General features: G+C 33.5%; 1 long non-coding RNA gene across 1 annotated transcript in view; it reads left to right on the forward strand.

Moving 5' to 3' along the window:
• Window positions 1–16,575, forward strand: part of LOC136038456 (uncharacterized) — a 28,620-nt gene extending 12,045 nt beyond the window's left edge. Inside the window, exons 2-4 of the long non-coding RNA XR_010620212.1 lie at window positions 2,927–3,080; window positions 5,529–5,749; window positions 16,418–16,575. This is a non-coding gene — a long non-coding RNA (uncharacterized LOC136038456). The remainder of the gene's footprint in view (window positions 1–2,926; window positions 3,081–5,528; window positions 5,750–16,417) is intronic.
• The last annotated feature ends 3,430 nt before the right edge of the window (window positions 16,576–20,005 follow it).

The following is a 20,005-nucleotide window of genomic DNA, read 5'->3' on the forward strand; positions in this document are numbered from 1 at the left end:
TGATCAATTTTTATTCTGGACACGAATAGTTTTGTTTAATTTAATTTAATTTAAGGAATTCATAGTTCATAATAAAGAATTCATAGCTTGCTGTTTGTATGTTGGAGAAACCTTATCAGCAATTTTTAAGTACATACAGCCTTTCGGAAATCTTGACACATGCCTAGTTTTGACAATACCTTACTGACAATACCTTAAAAGACATACCTTAAAATCTTTGACATACCTTTGTTTTACACTACCTTAGATGACCTTGAACATAAAACTTAATACTTTTCCCAAAAATTCTATCTATGCTCTTTGACAACCTGAAAACACTTACACTCTTGATTTAGTTAAATTGTAAGATCAGAAGCGGTAATAGTAGTAGCCCTTAAAGTTTCAACTTAATACCCTCAGTTATTCTTGGGATATTGCTGAGATGTTTTATGGTCAACCAGTGTACACACAGTGCCTTTTGATTTATTTTTAAAGCATAATAGGTAAATTGCATAACTGCAGGGGGTTGATATTCTCAATATTCCTAGAGACACGGTTACTGGACCATTAAAAAAGTGTTTTGGAATCTATGGGCTAAGGAGGAGGGCTGCATGCCCTCAAGTCACTTTGGACTCTTCAGATGGACACTAGAACTTTTAATTTCCAATTGAATTAGCTTCTTTGAAAGCTTCAATGGTATTAGTAGCTATGATAGAGCAGCGCTATCAATTATATTGCTTATATGCTCTTTTCAAAACCTGCATGCATATGGTCTTTTTTTAAACTTTTTTTTTGTAATAGTCTTTTTTCCCCCTAAACGTTCCTTAAAAAGTTTACTTTAATGTCCTTAATGTAATTAGTTACAGTAACCGTAGAAGTAGTATTAAAAGTATACACATAGGGTCTTCTGGGTACTTCAGAATCTGCCACGACTTACCTTGAAAGGTCTAAATTGATAATGTAATCGGTTCTTTAGATATTGCTTTTTCATCATTTTGACCATCTACATGTTCATAATTCGTTTCGATTTAGTTCAACATCCAACTAAATATTCCAACTGGGAAATGATGAACTTGGGGGGGGGGCTGGTTGTCTTCTAATCGCTTTTTACTCTTTAAAAGAACACTAGAACTTGCGATTTTTCCAATCAAATGAGCCCCATCCCAACTGTATAAGACCATTCAGTCCATAAGAACCTTATGTTCCCCGGGGCATAACTTACAACCCTAGGTTCTGTTTTTTTCCAATCCTGGAGGCATTGTAATATTTCCTTCTGACTATTTTTGAGAAAATGGCTATCTCACAATTTAGATCTCGTGCGTTTGGGGAAAAGAGGGTTCCGGGGGTTGGGGGGGGGGCTGGTTGATCTCCGACACTTTTGACCCTCAAAAGGGAACTAGGACTTTCAATTTCCAATCAAATGAGCCTACTCTAAAGTTTATACGACCACGCTTTCAATAAAAATGTTTCATTCCCTGGGGTATATTTTACAACCATTGTCTCCAAGCTCTGGGGTGTGCTTCAACCACGAAGACGTTTTTATTATGAGTTTTGCACTATTTCGAATAAAATGGCTATCTGTAAATTTCTATTGGATGCATTTGGGGAAAAGAGGAAGGGTAGGGGGTTGCTAGTTGCCCTCTGATCATTTTTTACTCTTAAAAATGGCACTAGAACTTTCGATTTCCAGTCGACCATCACTTCCGTATACACCTTATGTGTTATTAATGGGAAGCTAGTATAACTTATAGCCCTTGCCCTTGGCTTTGTGAGGTTGTCATCCCCAAAGAAAAAATTACTGGCCCTCTCAACCGTGTTGAACAAAATGGCTATCTCAAAATTACGATTGAAGGTGTCTCGGGAAATGATAGCGTGGGAAGGGGTCTGGTTGCCCTCCTATCACTTTTACTCTTAAAAAGGGTCCTAAATGATTCAATTTCCAATCAAATGAACCCCTTTCGAAGTTTCTACAACAACTCCTTCTAAGCGAAGTGCCCGTGTCTGAAAAAAAAACATGGTGCCTTTGATGTCTTGACAAACGTACACTTAAATGGGAGCATTACCAAATGGGATTACCCTATGTCTAGAAGAAAAATCATAAGAATATCCAGGAAATAGCCATGTGCTGGCCAGGCCGTAAATTGACATGAGTTGGGTCCAACACAAGATGCTGTGGTATTGACTGTATTTAATGCAAATATATACTTGCTATGAGCATAATGATAAAAACAAAATAATGTTTAATGAGTCGAAATACCAAATTAGGAAAATACCAAAATAAAACTCGTGAGTAAGTATAGAAGGAAATGAGCAATTATGATCAAATTAAGGTCATTAAAGAACAAAAGTTGAACATCCGAATGTATTCTCCAATTCACATTCCCAACGCAAAGACCCTATGTTTATATCCCCAAACTGAAGTCTGTTAATATTGAACCATAGAATCCTAGTCAACGTCACTTAAACTAAACCTTACAAAATTAAATATTTTTGAGATGGTACTTAAAAAAAACACATAAAAAAACAACAATAAGAGGTAACAGGTATTAGTATTCGTTTCCAGTGAAAAAGGGGTCAGACTCATTTTACAAAAAAATTGTTTTATCAATTTTGTTGTTTTTGTTGTTGTTATTTTTTGTTGTTATTTACAATCCTTTTTTTGTTGTTATTTACAACAATATTTGTTGCATTGTTCATATAGAATTGGTCCCTCAAACTTTTATTCAGCCCTTGAGGATTTTGCCGCATATCACATTATTGAATATAATGACATTTTCATGTTGGTAATATTTATACTTGGAGCCTGATATCTCCGGTGCAAAGTCTAAAGATTTTATAAAGGACTCATTCTGAATTAAGGTATAGGGTATTACACTTTGTCCTATACCCTAATCGGTGTTGTTTTAGAAATATTCTGTTTTTAGCTGAAAAATATTTTCTCTTACAGTGAGACTGCAATGGGTTTCCTGTGTACGGGTTGTGAAACTTAAAGCTTTCAGTATTTGAACACCCTTTCGATTGAAAATAATAATGACAAGTTTGGGCGAACCACTGGACCCCCTGTTAGCTCCTCATGTAAGTACTGCGGGAGCTCTCATCATGTAAGATTTTACATACACTTCTCTTGCTTATTTTTTGTTTCTATAAAACAACCGCCGCGTTAAACCATCTGGAAGTGCCCCTTAGTCAGAAGGGGCACTTATTTTCTAATAATGGTAAACCAAAATTTGGGAGTTGAGGAATGTGGGATTGTAAAAGTTTACAGTTTCCATGCAGATACACATTTCAATGGTGTTTAATTAATACTGAGGGATAGACTTGGTTAACGCTAATTTTGAAAGCCGTTCAGTAAAACCCCTCTCATGTACAATAGTCGTTTAGCTAGCGTCCAGAACCGGATACAGCCAAAACAAAAAATATGAGGAAATGCTGAGGAAACTCAAGTTTCGTTTTGAGGAAAAAAACAATCAACCTTATCTTGCGATACCAAGAAAAATAGTAAAGTAAGTAGGGAAGTGGCTAAGAAAATATTATTGTTATTACTTTTTCACCTCTGTAAATTACGTTTGATTCAAATCAGGCAAAAGTTGACACATCAATTTATTTATTTTTCAAAATGGTGGCCATAAAATGGTGGTCGTTTAATTTTTTTAAGACTAATTCAATGGCTGTCTACAAAGTATAATTTTGATAGATTGAAATTGAAGTTTTTTGCATAGTTCTGGCTTATAGCCTTCTGTCTCATAATGAAGGGATTACTTTAAGATGTTTTGAACCTCATTTAACTCAATCTTCATGCCATCCATCCCCCTTTTAACCAATTCTATTTGATTCAATTTCTATTCAAATCAACCCCATTCAGCTCGATCCTCTTTAAATCAATAATATAACTCGTACCTAGAAAATATAATTCAGCCCGTTTTGTCGAAAGCCGTGGGGCATGGAAGTTTGGTTAAATGAGGGTTGAATTGGACAGAAGTTGAGCTAAATGAGTGTTGAGTTTCATTGTGGTTTATTTAAATTGAGTTGAGTTGAATGTGGTTGATTTAAAAGGGGGTTGAGTTAAATGGATGTTAAAATGAATGAGAGCTCAGCTAAATGGGTTGAGTTGAAAGGGGTTCAGTTCAGCGGACGGTTCATTTACGCGCAAATCGTCCATGACTCTTCAACCAATTCATTAAAATTCTTGAATCCATAATTAGTAACCAATGGTACATAGAAGGAATGTGTAACGGCTTAAATTTACGACAATTTATGGGAACGGGGTAAAAAATGTTTTTGAAAATATTTTTGGGAGGAAAAACTGAATCAGGCATTTTCCAATGAAAGTATCCCCCAAAAAGGTATAATTAGCTATGTTTATTTTCAACTGAGACTACCAAAATCATGTCGTAAATAATTAATCGGGAAGCCCAAACGGCATTTCATTTTCTTATCGAAAAGGAATTGATTCTGGGAAAGAAATCCTAGTTCATAATTAAACATGTTAACAATTCAAAATTCAAAAAAAGAGTTCAAAATTCATAATTAAATGGACGATTTTTCATTATTAAACTCTTGATTAAATTTAAATACCTTTCATCCATACATGCATATCTTTTGTCAAGCCGTTATTCGCTAGCCGGGCATTACCATCTTTCCAGTGAATTGAAAAAAAAAAATTGAGTCTTTTCTAAAGCATTTTCTCAAGATTATCTACAAAAAAAATTCCGAGAACTCTATTCCCCCGTCCTCCTGAATGCGTCATTCATCCTTTACCACCTTAAAAGAATGGAAGGATAGCATTTGGTTACACTTTGCTTTTGACCCTTTTTCTTCATTCTTGCTCTTGTCTGAAGCATTGTCTGGTTTGTTATACTTTGCTTTGCCACATTTAATGTATATTTGTCAATTGTTTTTAGTTTTTAGAATTTAGATTGTGTTTTTTTTAGATTTAAAGATTCCAAGACATTTAGTCATGTTTGGGATATGTTGAGTACAGAACAGTTAACTGTTTTTAGCTCTAAATTTTTTTTTATGTTAATTGTGTCGAAATCGCTTTGAAGTAATCAATTGTGTTAGTGAAACTAATATTATTGTAATAGAAATTGATAAATTGCACTAAAAGACATGAAAAATATTAATTTGAATATGTTCAATGCAAGGATGAAATTACGAAATATGAATGTTGACAGTTGCCACATAGCAAATTTAACAGTCCCCATGATCATTAACATTTCTTAAAACTAGTAGCAGTCATTTCTGTTCGTATGAATTTCTTATTCATTATGATGCTTATTAAAAAACAAATCAAGCTCCGTAGTAATCGACAAGAAGTAACGTTAAAAAAACTCTGCGAGGTATAATTGTGTTAATTGTGTCTGAATTGTTTTTAATCGTCTATCTCTTTTGTCTTCCTTGACCTTGTAAATTTTGTTTGTTTTTAATTGCTCTTTCAGTGTGTTTTTTTTTAGATTTAAAAATCTAAAAATTATTCCATCAGGGCAAAATGTATATTTATTTTCTTTGTAAATCTTATCTTATTTTTTAGTTTATGTTTTTTTTTTCAGATTGGAGGTCCCTTCTACATGGGTCCTTTACACGATCAAAGCTTTTTGAGAGACTAATTGAACAATATAAAAACGGATCCAGAACCTTTGGGTACAGTTAAAAGGCTGGAAGGAGTGTTAACTATGGCTATGGAAGAATTGTCAGATGTGCCTTTCTATTATTTATTAGACCAGATGAGCTCAAAAGTAAAAGTGACTATGCCAACGGCCAAACAGTTCAGGTATGATTATCCTATAGTTTAGAGTAGCCACGCAGGGATGGTCTTCGGGACACGTAACCACTCCCCGCCCTCAGAAGGTTGAATGTTGTTGGTCTACTAATTACAGGGCTCGAGGTGGAGAAACACCAACAAGACTCAAACTCAATCGATTTTACTGTCAGGCGCCTCCCATGGTCATGCCGATAAGTGGCACTTCTTGTTGCGACAAAAGATAAGGCATTATAATCACATTTGGATAATAATCACAGGCATAACCATCATCATACAAATTTATATGTAAATTTGGAGTAACACAAACAGATTCAAATCTTTCAGGAAGTTGGACATTTTGATATATAACTTCCTGAAAAAATTAAAATAAACTCAAGTTTAAATTAAAAAAAAACTTTAAAATCAACAACAAAAAGAGGGGCAATGGACAAAAACAAATGTATCTTTACAATTATTGATGAGTGAGTGTAGTATTGAAAACCGACGAACAAGGGGACGAAATCATTCGCATAACGTATGTGTCGTGCTGTTACCGGCTGAAAGCTAAGTTCCAGCTCAACTTCTTGTTGCGGGAGCCGTTGGCGTGAAAAGGGATGCTCAGAGGGAAGATTTCACGAAACCGTGGGTTTGCCCAAAATACCGACATCCAGCTTAAAACTATAATTCATCAAGGCATGGCTAAAGAGTTGTAAGGGAAAATTATTTTAAAAGGAAGTAACAAGGGACTTCGGGGAATTTAGAAACTACAAGAAGAGCTTAGTATAAGATTCTTTCCAGGCAGTCCTTCTTATCTAAAGTCAGGTCGTAATGCCAAACGGGGCAAGCATATTCTACTAGCGGCCGAATAAACGTAAAGAAAATACGTAATAGGAGGGGGGTTGGGTCACCATGGCAACCAAAGAGTTTTAAAGATAGGATACCCAGGTCTGCCCATTTGATCATCTCCTATGTCTGTTTCTCCCACCCCAGTTCATCTGTGAGATATATTCTTAGAAGTTTGATGTCCGCGATGCCGCAACCTGAAACATTCTGTAAAGTAGGAGATGAGTTGTCCCTCTGAAAAAAAAAAGTTAATACGATCGATTTTTCGCGATGGACGACCATTTTTTCCTCCGCTTGGCGTATTCCGTGACATAACAGCGTTACTTGAAATGGGAGGTTCTGAAAATTATCAAGTTCCTAACTTTTAAATTCTAAATTTAACATCGAGGACAGTTAATGTGCTTTCTTATTTGTCATAAAACTACTGGAGGTGTAATAACTAGGAGCAGAGTAGGGAGTGTCTAATTACAGGAGGGGTACCTATTTCAGACTTCGACAGAAATGAATGGGAAGGAAACTGTAAATGCAGGTCTCCCTAATCCCCATCTCAATAGTTATATCTATTATACCAAATGGAAAATTAGTTTTTCTCTACTTACTCTGTCTAAATTTTCTTAAAAAGTATTCTATTAGTTTGAATATTTTACCCATATACAATCGTAACTATTTTAAACGCACACACAGTTAACAGTAGAGGCCTAATTGTAATTGCAAATCTATAGCTTGAGCCTAATTTTGGAAAATAGGCTACTGCCCAATCTTGGACAGAGGATCTTAAAATTGAAGTATCCTAATCATGGACAGATTCAATCACTGACAGGTGTTGTGAAAAAGAATAATCATATTTAAATAGGCTTGGATATAAGATTGTAGTCAGCCAATCCTAACTATCTGCACTAGGTCCAAAATTAAGAACCTGCTGTCCTTTTTTACGTAAGATACATTTTAGTCAAAACATATATCCAAGATTACAAACAGTTTAAGCACTGTTTTTTTACCCTAAATTTTCCAAGCCCCTTTCACACATTACCTCTCCCACCACTCATAGTCGTCACACTGACCTCTGCAGTAGGTTCTACCTTCTCCCAAAAGGCCCTCATAGATGACTTTTACAAAGTTACCAACTGCAACCCAAATGAGAACTAAGTTCACATTCCTTTTCACTATCTTACCCAAGAGAACTGTCTGAGTTGTAATATTCAGTCAAAGTCTGGCAAAACACTCATAAATTTTCTTATAGGTTTATGGTTTAATATGAAAATGGATAAAGGTTGAGCATAGAACCTCTTGAGAATATATATATATATATATATATATATATATATATATATATATATATATATATATATATATATATATATATATATATATACATACATATATATCTATATATATATATATATATATATATATATATATATATATATATATATATATATATATATATATATATATATATATATATATATATATATATATATATATATATATATATATATATATATATATATATATATATATATATATATATATATATATATATATATATATATATAAAATTGTGAACGTCAAAATTAATTTTTTCTCCTTGGATTTAGTTAGCGTTGCCAGTCAACTTCCCGACTTAGTGCAAGGTATGATGATGACAGGTTTGTTTAGGTGAGGTTAGGTTGGACTAGCTAATGTTATGTTTTAACCCATTTCTGATATTTAGAACATGATTTAATCTAAGCTTGCCTAAACTAACATAATCTAACCTAACCTTAACGTTTACTATCATAGCTTGCATAAGACTGAAAAACCTGACTCTCAAAGTTAATTGAATCAAAGCAGAGAAAGGGAATTTCAAACATTCATCGGTAAATGCCAAGATAAACCATATTTTGGACATTCACGTTAACATCCAAGAGAATCCGAGAAGGCACATCAATTAAACCAAATTGAGCAATTATTTTTTTTATTTCGGTGCCATTTAGGAAGCCGGAGGAAGAATTTGCAATATCTGAAATATATATATATATATATATATATATATATATATATATATATATATATATATATATATATATATATATATATATATATATATATATACATATATGTATATATATACTATTGAGCCGGGAGCGACCCGGCTCAATAGTAACCGAAGCTCTAAAAATGTAATTTTGATACCAATAATTACATCAAAAGAATCGCATTTTAATGCTGATTTTAATATATAAGTTTCATCAAGATCAGTTATACCCATCACAAGTTACGGGTCTGAGAAAATGTGCCTCATTTTAGAAACTAGGGGGAAACACCCTCTAAAAGTCATACAATCTTAACGAAAATCATACCATCAGATTCAGCGTATCAGAGAACCTCATAGTAGAAGTTTCAAGCTCCTATCTACAAAAATGTGGAATTTCGCATTTTTTTTACCAGAAGACAGGTCACGGATGCGTGTTTTTTTGTTTGTTTTTTTGTTGTTTTTCCCAGGGGTAATCGTATCGACTGAGTGGTCCTAGAATGTTGCAAGAGGGCTCATTCTAACGGAAATGAAAAATTCTAGTGCACTTTTTAAGTGACCAAAAAATTGGAGGGCACCTACGCAACCTCCCACGCTCATTTTTCCCCAAAGTTACCGAATCAAAATTCCGAGATAGCCACTTTATTCACCATAGTCGAAAAACCTATTAACTTTGTCTTTGGGGATGACTTAATCCCCCACAGTCCCCCTGGGAGGGGCTGCAAGTTACAAACTTTGACCTGTGTTTACATATAGTAATGGTTACTGGGAAGTGTACAAACGTTTCTAGGAGGATTTTTTGGTCTAGGGGTGGAGAGTTGAGGGGGGGGGGGGTTACGTGGGAGGATATTTCCATGAAGAAACTTTTCATGGGGGAAGAGAATTTCAATGAAGGGAGTGCAGGATTTTCTAGCATTATTTGAAAAAATAAATATGAAAAGTTTTTTCTACTGAAGGTAAGAAGCAGCATTAAAACAAAACGAACAAAAATTATTACGCATAGGAGGGATTTACCTCCTCGTTATACCTCACTCTTTTCGCTAAAGTGTTTTTAGTAATTTCAACTATTTATTCTACGGCCTTTGTGATTCAAAGGTCATTCTTAAGGAATTGGGACAAAATCTAAGCTTTAGTGTAAAGAGCGAGGTATCGACGAGGGTTGAACCCCCTCATATACGCAATAAAACATACGAATATAGAAGTTCGTTACGTAAGTTACGTATATTTTTTACCAATGAAAACGTTTGTAAAAAATTAAAAGTTCTAGTTGCTTTTTTAAGTAATCAAAAACTAGGAGGGCAACTAGGCCTCCTCCCTCGCTTCTTTTTTCTCAAAATCTTCCGATTATTTGCAATTAATGAATATGCAAATTTCGTTTTAATTATTTATGTGCGGAGAGCCAAGATCAAAACAGTAGTAAGTTTCTTACTGTTTTAAAAATAGAGTTAAGAGAAAGAGTCAAACTTTAGCGTAAAGAGCGAGGCGTTGAGGAGGAAAAGCCCCTTTCATATACGGAGTAATTTCTATTCGTTTTAAGTTTTAATGTTGCTCCTTACGTTCATTTGAAAAAACTTGTTTTTCTTATTTAATCTGTATATAAGTCGATATAGGTGAATTTTGACATTCACCGGTGAATATCCCAAATACCTTTTTTTGACATTCACCGGTGAATATCCCAAATACCTTTTTTTTTTCCTCCTTGGATTTAGTCAGCGTTGCCAGTTAGCTTTTTCAGTTTAATGCAAGGTTTGATGATGATAGGTTAGGTTTACTTAGTCTAGGTTTTTAACCCATTCCTTATATTTATAACCAAATTCAATCTAACCTAAACTAATATAATCTAACTTAAGTTTAACTTTTACCATCGTAGCTTAAGCTTATCCGCAAAGCTAATTGAATCCAAGCCGAGAAAAAAGAATTTTGGACATTCACTGGTGAGTGTTGACACTAATCAGATTTGGGACATTCACGTTAGCATATATATATATTTATACAAAAAAAAGTTGACGTTTTGGAGTAACTTTTGTATAGCCAGTGTGGTCTGGAAACCATAACTAATTGCAGCACTCTTTTTAATATAGGAGTATAGCAGAGTAATCTCTTTTTTTCTCTTCTTACTTCTTTTTTCCTTTTTTAATTTCTTTTTTTTTCTGTTACACTTTTTTTTTACTTTTGTCTTTTTCCCTATTTTTACTTTTTCTATCTTTTTTACTGTTGTATTTTTCCTCTTTTTTTACTTTTTCTCTGAGTTAAATAAAAAAAAAGTATGTTTGAATCAAAGGAATTTTAGTAAAGTCATATATTTTGCTCACAATTGTATAGTTTTATTTTAGGTTTTAATATTGTTTAATTTGTATCAGCTTACGCCACCGGTGACGTCAGTTTGTTCAAAAACATAGCCAGTGTACTGTGTGAATCATAATTAAATTGCAGCGCATTTTGAAATTACGAGTTAAATTAAAAGGATAGAACATTAATCTTTCTTTTTCACGGCTCTTTTTCGTACTTTTTTCTCTTTTAATATTTGGTTTAATAGTGTTTCGTTTGTCTCAGCTTGGGCTGCTGGCGAAATAAGTTTTGTGTTTTTTTGTCCTCTAGAAAAGATGGTCCATTTTTTTACAATCTTAACTTTAATTATTTTCGACTCTGCGTCCTCTTGACGTACAAACAACAGTAGAATTAGAAAAAGATGGGGAACTTCCTTTTCTTGATATTCTTCTTTTAAAGAAAGAAAATAGTCTGGATTTTAAAATTTATAGAAAACCAACTAACAATAATAGTTTTTTGTCTTTTTTCTGTGGTCATGCTCGCCAAATAATTTTGGTTTAATCATAACTCTAACAAAGCGAATTTTTAGTATTTGCTCTCCGAAATTTATTAAGGAGGAGTTTTCATTTCTATGAGAAATGATAAGTAACCATTATCCAAGCTGGTTAATTGACCAGACTTTTCTAAAAAGAAGAAAAAAGTTATATTTCTAAGAAGTTTTAGAAACAACTAAAGTGAAGGATGTGTTTTGTTCTTTACCATATGTTCCAAGGTTAACTGAAAAACTAAAAAGAATCTTACAAAGTAATAGTTTAAAGGTAGCTTTAAGGAATTGTAATACTTTGGGTAGTTTTCTATATTCTGGAAAGGATCGAACTTCATTGGAGCAGCAAAGTGGAGTCAATCAGATCCCATCTACTCGTGGAAACTCCTATGTTGGATCTACTGACCAGAATTTAAAAATGATATTATTGCAACACAAATATTCTATTTCATTGGCTTTAAAGCAGAATTCCAAACTTGGAGATTTCGTATCTGCTATATTAGAAGACTTTTTCAATATTGGAGCCATTTTATTATGTTCAAAGGTGTCTCTTTGATTTCTAGGGACGGGGCTTAAATTAATTCTCAGAGAAATAATGTAAATTAAGAAAATTTTGTTAAAAAACATGGTTTTGAATAGAGATGCGGGTGAACTTGGCTTAAATTCAATTTAAGATAATTTACTAAGGTCAGATAAAGTAAAGTTCGTTTCTTCCAATACATTTGACTTCTGACCACCTGATAATCCAAATCAATCTAATGAACCGAAAACTGAAAAGTCAAGGATAGTTACTTGTGTAATTGTGTTGAAAAAAAATAAGAGCGCTAAATAAAATAATATTATATAACACTATAATAAAATATATTATAAAACACTAAATAATAATATTATGTAATTATTTTGTTCTGTATAAGTATCGCTGTTTTAATTGTAATACTTCAATTGATCTGCTGATGACGAGCACTGTATGTGTGATCGAAATATCCAAAAGTCTTGCCACTGTCTAATACAAGGATTTACTGGATAATAATACAAGGATAATAATAATAATAATACAAGGATTTTATCTGCTAATATCAAACAGCTACCTTCCATAATGCGTCTATGCTACCTTTTAAGCATTATTTGAAATTGAAGGTCTTTGTTTTTAGACTTAAAAATTATTTTGGGGCTTGACTATTCTATTCTTAACATCTTCACTGTATCTACCATCTATACTAATGTTACTACCTAGGTAAGAAAAGCGACCTACTTGATCGATCTTTCCGTTATCCAGCATCACTTTCATTTTTTCCAGTCTAAGCTATTCAGTCTTCCTAACATTGATTACTGTCAAGTCTTGCACCCTGGGCCTCCTTAAAAAAACAATTATTTTTCTAGCATATTTGAACTGTTATTTGTACCTTCTTAAGTTTTAAGACCAAATTATCTACATATCAACTTCATTCATAGAACTCACGTTGAATTCATTGAAGAACAATTGATTTGAATTTGAAATTATTAAAGCCAGATTAAAATCATTATTATTTTAACTATTTTATTTTAGTATTTTCAGGGTGAACTCATAAATTTGAGTCAAGGGCTAAGGCCCACACACAAAGACCCATTGTCTGTACACATAACAAAAATAAAAATATATAGTATCAACAGCCGTTGGGATAAGTGACGCCAATCCATGAAAATGTAGTGGAAGTCAGGGGGGGACAAAATGTACTTTTTATATCTATATGGGTAATATTGTTGTTTTCTTAACTTCTAACGAAAACACAAAAAAAAAAAATAGTTTTCAAAATTTAGGCTAACCCATTGGTGAATTGGGAGATGAAACGATTTTTTTTTTCCGAATCTGATGAAGACCTTTTTTCCTCCCTGCAAAAGTTGAACATATCCTTTACAGTCTAAGAAAAATTTAAAATAGCGTTTTTTATGCTTATCTTCTAACAAACTGAATTATTCCTTTAGATATGGTCTTAAAATAGTTAGAATGATAATGACAAATATATATTGCCAATTTATAAAAGAGAATAAAGGGAAGTACAACAGGAAAGAAGAAAAAGCTGCGGTTCAGAAATGATTCTGGTAAATATATTTAAAATTTGTGATAATGATGACCCGTCTTAACCTTTTTACGTTGTATTTTTTTATAAGCGTATTCCCCCCATCACAAATTGATACCGAATGATCACAAAAGTTCGAGAATAGCTTTGTTAATGCTTGCATTGAGGAACGACGATGATTACCAAAAATTTGAATTTGAAACTAAAAGTATTTAGAGACTGAAACCTGATGCCATCGAAAAGAAGTGTCTGGTGGTATGCAAACTGAACTACAATCTAAAGGACGAGACGACGAGAGACCAATTCCATTAGAAATGGGATATTCACGATTATTAATGTTTGGTGATAATCCAAGACTTGCAAATGGAAAGGTGAAAGATCGGACCAAACATGTCGAGCTTACCATAGTTCGGCTAATAAAGAGAAAGCTGTTAATATAAGCTTAATGTCACACTTCGAAATTGGAATACAAAACAACAATTTTTATTTGAAGAATTAAACATTTTAGGAGAGAGAACACCCCGCTGTCCAACTCTGCAGCTCACTTGTTTATGTCCAAATTTTTTACACTTGATGAATTGTACATGATATGAGGGCGCCAGCCATCTGCTCTAATCGTTTTTTGTACTGCTTTTATTTTATTTTCTTGGCAAATATGAGTTATACGATCTCAGATCAATAAAAGCATAAGTTTTCATTTTGTATTCTATTTTTTTAATTCAGTATTATTTAATCCTTTTTTTAGTATTTGTTTCTCCTAGATAATGTGACTTCCAGGTTATTGCACCTGTAAACAGACAGGGAGTATCTGCCAATATTGGCCCAAAAAAACCTCCTTTCTCGGGAAAACTTGAGTCTCCAATGTGATAAATGGTCTGATAAACATTCAAAAAATTTTAATCCCTACTAAGCATGAAAAAAATCTAGTCCTTAATAGTTAGTATTGTTTTGCTAAACATATTCAGTTTTCTGAAAATCTGAATGTACTAATCATAGACATCTTAAAATCACACAATCGGAATCTTGGATAAGATTTTTTTTTTTCATTATGCCTCATATTTTCTTAATACTTTGTTCATCATGAGTGCTATTTTCGGAATTGACCCATCCAGAAAATGTCTGCTTTAATTATCTGGGAGGAGATGGTCGGTCCCCCACTGAACAAGAATTTATTAACGAAATTCTCCCGTAGGAGGATGTCAGGATCGTATATGGAGATTCATTTTCCGTGGCAAATATTGGGATCCAGTCTATTTACTCATAATTGTGCATGTTTTTTTTTTCTCTTTACGCAACGCCATCACGAGTCCCCCCTCCTGAATTTCAAAGAATGCATTCTTTTTGTATTTTCATTAAAAATATATTTTATTTTAGCATGTTTGTAAAAAAATATATGAATTCCTCCTAGATTTTTAGGATATGTAGGATATGATTTTATATATTTATACTTTTCACACTTTCACGTATACATTCACTTTCTTTTTTTTTTACACTTTCACGCGTACTTTCATTTATTTCTGGCATCCTCTTTGAGGGGTTTCAGACTATTTTTTAAAATCTTCATAAATTTTGTTTTTGCAATAAACTTTTAACATTAAGATTAACCTATGTAACAGTTACCATATGGCGACTTTTCCTCATTTGATTGTTTTTTTGTTTTTTTTTAGAACGTGTTTCTAATTTTTTTTTGTTTCTACTGTTTACTAGCTTGCATCCGATGCTCCAGCCATGACCTCTGCTTTTTATTAGAGATTTCAATCTAATCTTTATTAGAAGGTGTGTGTGTGTGTGTGTAAAAGATTTTTTTTTAAAAATAATTACTTTTCGACCACTTCATAAACACAATTTTAGTCATGTCGAGGAAAGTAATGGCTGGTTATGGCAAATAATTGCCCTTTTCTTTGGCTGGACTTTCTAACTTTCTTGATAGTAGTGTGAGCCAAGCTCTATCTTGTAGTAGCTGTATGATAAGATTTTATTTTATGACCAGTTTTATGTAACCCAAATTCACGTTTTACTTAAGGTAGATTGAGAAAGAAAGTAAAAAGAATTATTAATAACGAATTATTAGAACGAATTATTAATAATTTATGATTATAGTATTATTTATCATAAATATACGAACTATATTATATTATGATGATAAATATGCGTACTATTACACTTGTAATTATTAACACTTTATAAGTCAACACAAAATGAAGGTAATTCACAGTCTAGTACACTACAGTATGTCCTTTAAGAGGGAAATTAGTAACCCCCTCCCACTCCAAGAAGAACTAAAGAGATGGTAGTGGAGAGACAGAAAAGATAGTGTATTTAGATGCTCTGTGATCAGATTGAAGGAAATTGCTGAATAGCTGATAAGGCAGTTCCTAAGGATTTAAACTTTTGACCTGGAATCTGCCAAGAACTTGCATCTTTTCAAATTTATTTAATATGCAAATGAAAGCTTAGGGTTTTACTCCATCTAGTAATTTTGTTGCTTTTTTAAGTTTTTTTTTTTTTACTTTGGAAGAGATTCCAGATTTAGAAGACATACCTGGGCATTTTAGGTTCATACTAACTTTACAAGTAATTCAATTAGGGTTTTAATCCAATAAACCATTAGACTTGTCCTATTTGGTCAGGGAATTTTAGTAGGTCTAGAAGCGGCCACTGTGCAACTATGTCTAGAGCCGCAACCGGGATTTTTGTTCAGGGTGGGGTCCCAAAAGGATACATTTTTATGGACGTCATGTAACAGCATCTGGTAAGATTGGGGACTCCTTAACTGTCCCAGTTTGTTTTATCGTTGTTTTAATAGGGGCTTTTGGTATTTTTACAACCAGTTTACGAGGCGGACAAATATCCCTCGTAAGTAAGTTCCTTCACCTTCTTAGAGCCTTTATTATGCTGTTCGATTCTCCCTATGCTATTTATTATGCTATTCTTGTTTTAGGTTGCTTTTTATTATACTATTCTTTTTTTAGGCCTGTCCTTATTGTCTGTGTTTTGGGCCATTTTATCCTGATGGGTATTTTAACCCTCTACTCAAAATATATGGAAAAGAGTATATTTTGTATCGCCAAAGAACTTGCAAGAGTTGGTCTTGGCCCTGACATCGTATGGAAAGGATCTTCAAGCTTAAAAAGGTAAGAAAGCAAATTCAATTAAAGGAACCAAATTTTTGTGACCTTAAGTAAAAGAATTGGTCTCATGGAAAGCCATCTTTTTAAATTTGCTCGCGTTACCCGTTATCCGCAGGCGTCGTTCATTTTGCCCTATTGCTTTTTACATTTTGTTGTATTTTGGGTAATTGTTAAAATTGGCTCTTTTGTTTTACCGAAATTAGCTCTTGGCGTCTAGATAAAGTAAATATAAGGAACTAAAGTCTACAATATAGTCTACCTGACCTATAAGTGCCACGTACCATGGTGCGTTTCAGTGACACGGAAGTTGGACCATTAACACTGCCTTCTTTATATTTGATTCAAAGTCCGTCCGTTTTTCAATATTTGTAACCCTTGAATTACATGACTTTTGTCTCACTCATTGAAGGTCCCCTTGGGGCCTCTTCTTATACACGGATGTAGCTTTTTGCTGGGCGACATTTAGTTACCTTTTCGTCTCTTGGGGTGGGCTACTTCTTGGGCAAGGACCATGTACTTGTCAATGAGAGATTATTTCAGGGAAATTGTTGCTTTTCACGTGTTGTTTGGGAGTGTGTCGTGTTTAACCTTGAGATTTATTAGAAACTTGGTTTTGAAGATTTTATTCCGATAGACGATACCATTAATGGGTTGTTGGAAGTCCGTATCCAGGAGGGTGGGGTGTATTGGGTTTGATCCCCCCCCCAAAAAAAAAAATAAGTCAGACTCATAAAAAGAGTGACAAAAAATACAAGCCCCTCTTCTGACAAACTGTAGTAACCTAATGATAACGAACGGAAAAAGTAAGTGAAAACTAGCGTCTTGAAAATGTTTGGGATTTTTGGATAATCTTTGTAAATTGAAATGTTTATTGAATTAGATTGCATTCATTTGGAACAAATTAATGCCTTTGAAATTTATTACTTTAATTTCATGGATTTAATAATTGAATTGTGCGTTTTAACCAATTTTTTAACCTTAAATCATAGTCGAAAAACTGTGAGCAAGGTGCTTTACCTTTTAGGGTCTCTTTAATGACTCAAGATGGCGTTTTCTCCTGAAGCAATTATTATATACATAATATAGAAAAAAGAAAACAAGTGATGTATTTATTTTCTTCTGGAAAATTTATGAAAAAATAATGCTTCCTGGAAAAAAGGGAAAATTAACCTTTGTTTGACATTCGTGATTTGTGAACGCAGTGATTGTTATAAAAGGAATGAAAATTTTATTAAAAGGCTTTTCTTTAATAAAAAGCTTAATTTCTTAGAATTACAAAGTAGAACTAATTTTTATACCTAGATATGCATTTATTTGTACACAAAAAAGAACATGGAAATACTGTTTTGACGAATTTCACAAAGAAGTTCAGCAGCTCTTCCTAATGGGCAAAATTCAAGAAAGAAACTTTCATAAAGACTTTGAATGAACTTTGTCATTGAACCCTCTCTGAAAAAAATCTATTGAACAATCTGGAAATTAATTTCTTTTTGAATGACCCGAAAAGCTATCTATTTTGTTTTGTATAAATTTGCTAGTTTCGATTCTATTATTTTAGTAATTCTACTTATGACGGTCCATGTGATCGTCTTATGCTGTACATGTGATCGAAATATTTGGACTTTTGTAACTGTTTTTATTTTCACTGTCTAAATAAATTTATCCCCATTCGAACCTTTATTTGTTTAATGAAATAACAGAATTCATCTATGTTCAAGGATATACCCAAAATGGAGGTCAGGAGGCCTCCAGCCCAGCAGAAGACCAAAATAGACAGGTTTTGAATCTACTGTTCAAATCCCCACTCCATTCACTCAGATTTTTTTGTACACAAACAAAATAGAAAATTGATTGCACATTACTAGTAGAGATCAAAATTTGACTGTATAATAATCTTGCACAGCATACATAGGACATTTTGAAACATTCTATTACATCTGAAACATTTGTTTCAGAGTTGAAACTGATAACAACTAAAATCAGATACTTTATAAACATTATCAAATCAGCGAGTTCTTCTTTTTGAAGTGAATTAATTTGCCATTTCGCAATATTTGGCTTGGGATTATTGTTGACTTATAATCCTGACCTGTATTTCATAATTAATTCAGTGACTTTTCTCAACAATTGGTTCGGCATAGTTATCTATAAGATTTTTACAAAGTGACGCAAATTGGCAAGCAGAAGAGGGGCGGTTCTCCGTCGGAAGCGCCGTTGTACCTGCCGGTAGAGTCTCCCTTAAACTGCGGGGATCGGGTGAATTGGGACTGACGCTTCCCTTGTTTATTGGGGTACATCCCAGGGAGAAGGTGACGTCACGACACTATTTTGCATTGGGTTATACCTGTGTCTGTGAGGATTTTCCATGGTGGTGTATAATGTATGATGTTATTTCCTGTTCATTGATTCATTCTCCTGTTCTGAACATTCTGCAAAACAGCTTAAAGAAAGGAATTGAAGAAGATGTTATCTGTACCCATGCCATGGGTTTTTTGGAAAAGCTACTTAAAGTACACGATTGATCTATTTTGTAGATGTGACAGTTGTGGTGATTCTCTGGTTCCAACTTGTAATTATTTCCCCTGCTGAAGTTCCACTTATTCCAGCTGATGCTTTTTCTCAGCTTGCATCCGAAATATCCCAATTTGATAGTACTTTAAAGTTCATTAAAGAAAAAGTTGCGGTCTATGATCTGAATTATCCCTGCTCCCAAATGGAAATGAAAATTTCTAACGGAAATGAAAAGTTCTAGTGCCCTTTTTAAGTGACCAAAAAAATTGGAGGGCATCTAGGCCCCCTCCCACGCTCATTTTTTTCCCAAAGTCAACGGATCAAAATTTTGAGATAGCCATTTTGTTCAACATAGTCGAAAACCATAATAACTATGTCTTTGGGGATGACTTACTCCCCCACAATCCCTGGGGGAGGGGCTGCAATTTACAAACTTTGACCAGTGTTTACATATAGTAATGGTTATTGGGAAGTGTACAGACGTTTTCAGGGGGATTTTATTTTGTTTGGTGGTGGGGCTGAGGAGAGGGGGCTAAGTTGGAGGATCTTTCCTTGGAGGAATCTGTCACGGGGGAAGAAAAATTCAATGAAAAGGGCGCAGGATTCTTTAGCATTACTATAAGAAAACAATGAAAAATAAACATGAAAACGTTTTTTCAAATGAAAGGAAGAAGTAGCATTGAAACTTAAAACAAACAGAGATTATTACGCATATGAGGGGTTCTAAAAATACTTTAGCATAAAGAGCGAGGTATTTAGGAGGAGATAAATACCTTGCTCTTTATGCTAAAGTGTTTTTAGTAATTTCAACTATTTATTCTACGGCCTTTCTGATTCAGGGGTCATTCTTAAAGAATTGGGACAAAACTTACGATTTAGTGTAAAGAAGAAGGTATTAACGAGGGTGCAAACCCCCTC

This window comes from Artemia franciscana, chromosome 18 (genome assembly GCF_032884065.1).
Source record: "Artemia franciscana chromosome 18, ASM3288406v1, whole genome shotgun sequence".
NCBI lineage: Eukaryota > Metazoa > Arthropoda > Branchiopoda > Anostraca > Artemiidae > Artemia > Artemia franciscana.